Genomic DNA, 2,798 nt, shown 5'->3' with positions numbered 1-2,798 from the left:
ACTTGCCTTATTAATTACTATTTCAATTATTCTAGTAGTCCTAAATAAACAAATTAACAAAGAATGTGTGAAAAAATTTTACTTATTATTTTTGATTTAAAATATAATACAATTATTCACTATTATTAATTAACATAATATTACTATTGAGTTTTTTAATTGTCAATGTTTTATTTCATACAATATACCATGTATATCACCTTTCTACGCTACGTTTTTAATCTTTCAAAAAAATAATATTCTACATCATTTCAATGAAAAAAAAAATATTTAGATTACTATTTTATTCTTAATAAAAAACTAAATAAAAAAAATGATTATCAAAAAAAAATATAATAAAATACATCTACATTTCTTTCTGGTGTATATACTTTCTGAGTGAGTATTATTTTTTTTTTTTATATATCTACATTTGTTATATTTATTTTTTTTTTTTTGTGTAAGCACTTATGTATGCACATTTTATCATACTGGCTAGAACAAAATAAGATGTTTTTATCTATATTATTTATTTAATATTATTATAAACAAGTTGATAATATTATTTATAGATAAATAATGCAAAAAGCATTTCATCTATTATATTGGTTTGTAAAAAAAGTCAAAAGAAAAATTATCATAGATTGTAGTTACATAAATAGATATGTAATTGATAATTCATGTGTTCACTTCATGAAAAGAATTATTCTCAACATTTTTTATTAAATAGATTTCGAAAATACATCTTAATAGTCGATTTAGGAACGTACAATTATTTTAAAATATTGAAGATGCACTTGAATTATACTATTTCAACGTAAAACATTTGTATACAATTTACTGTAACTTGGACTAAAAACTACTACTACACATATTTAAAGAATAAAGAGCATTTTTATTAACTTAATTCATAAAAACAATGTAATTTTGTGTAGTAATAGCATCATGATTTGAACAAAGAACATAGTTTAACACATTAATATATTAGTAAAACTAAATAAGTTATTGATTAACAAAAAACATTATTATATATTTCGAAAATAAAAAAAAATTGGCTGTATGTAAAATATATACTTACCTATGTAAATGCTAGTTAAAAAGAAATTATTAAAAATTAATTTATATTTTTTATTTTGAAAAAGTTAAAAAAAAAAAAATAATAAAATATTTTTATTTTTTGGTTAATAAAAAAAATTACTTTTTTTGGGAATGAAAAAAACTATATATAAAATAGACCGCCATGCAAGCTTTAGATAGAAGAAAGAGATAAAAAAAAAAAAAAAGAGAAATTATAAAAAAAAAAAAATATCAGAAGTATGTTTATTTGACAAAAGGGTTTAATTTGTAGGAAATATATATTTAAAATTTTTAAGCGAAATTTTGTAAAAAGCAATAGTATAATCTTAATATACATATCATTAATATAATTGAAATTTATATTTTCATAATTGTGCACATTTATTAATACTAACATAATACACTTAAATGTAAAGCATTATTTGTAATATTGCAAATAAAAATATATATAACTACAAATAAATAATTAGTGAGCATTTATGTCCTTAATAAGCACAGTAAAATTCTTATTAAATTAAATAATTATTTCTTAATAGCTATTAGATCCACAACAAAATAGAATGCATAAATACATTTGTTTGTAATATTGGAAATTTTTTGTGAATTTATTAAATTCGTAGATGTAACTCTACATGCTATTTATTAATTTGATTGTTGAGTACTTGGTTTATTAACTGGATATTCGGTGACTTTGCTAGAGTACTGAACAAACAAATTAATAAATAGCATGTAGAGTTGCCTCTACGATTTTGATATATTTATATATACTTTTATATGCTTTGAACGAGTGATTCTTAATTATGTAATCTACTTCATTCAGCATTCTTTAATTTCAATAGTCATTTATTTACTTTAATAAAAATCCTTATTTTTATTAAAAATTTAAATCCTTATTGAACATTAATTATTAATTAATGGTAAATTACTACTTTATTAGTTAAGTTATATTCAGCAATTAATATATATTGCTGTTGAATTAACAAACATAAACAATTAGTGACAATACAAAAAATTATATATATATTAATTACATGAAAATTTTATTGTTGTTTTGTACAAAATTATCTTTTATAAAATTCATCACAAAAGCTATTTAATTTCTTTCCCAAAAAAAAAATTCTTTTTTTTTTTTAAAAAAAAAGGTACAAACAAAAAATAAAATCACCAATCTTCTTTATGTGTGTGTACATAACCAACTTAGTATTCTTCACTTAACTAGTACTTTTATTTTCCAAAAAGGTTAATAAAGCCTTTTATTAACCATATAGACAAATCTGCATGATCTTTATAGATCTGTTTGTTCAACACTCTACAAAAATCATTGAATAAGCAATTAATAAATTACTAACATACATATATAATATATTTTAATTTATTTGCGTAAGAAAAAATAAAGAATATATATAATTAAAATAAAGAACAATAAAAACTAACATATATGTTGAAGAATATTCTACAATAAAAAATAATAATGATAAATATAATATTTTGTTTTAAATAAAAAATATAAATATATAGATATAAATGTGACACAATTATAAAGGATTTTCATATTATTGGAATGCATGCATTCATTATACAAAGTATTACATAATACATATATCTCAAAATATATTTAATTTTATATAAAGCTACTAGAGCTTCTTTATATAATTTTTATAAATGAAAGGGTAATGATTACACATATATATATTTCGTTTTATTAAAGAATAAAGAAAAAATATTGATATATTTTTAAGATT

The 2,798-nt window shown here is 18.8% G+C and overlaps 2 annotated features.

Annotated features, from left to right (window-relative positions):
* The first annotated feature begins 529 nt into the window (after window positions 1-529).
* Window positions 530-966: a repeat region.
* Window positions 967-1,708: 742 nt separating this feature from the next.
* Window positions 1,709-2,188: a repeat region.
* Window positions 2,189-2,798: the final 610 nt, after the last annotated feature.

This window comes from Plasmodium gallinaceum (assembly GCF_900005855.1).
Source record: "Plasmodium gallinaceum strain 8A genome assembly, contig: PGAL8A_v1_94, whole genome shotgun sequence".
In the NCBI taxonomy this organism is placed as follows: domain Eukaryota; phylum Apicomplexa; class Aconoidasida; order Haemosporida; family Plasmodiidae; genus Plasmodium; species Plasmodium gallinaceum.
Note: the sequence above shows the minus strand (reverse complement) of the source record. Positions and strands in the feature narration are given on the sequence as shown.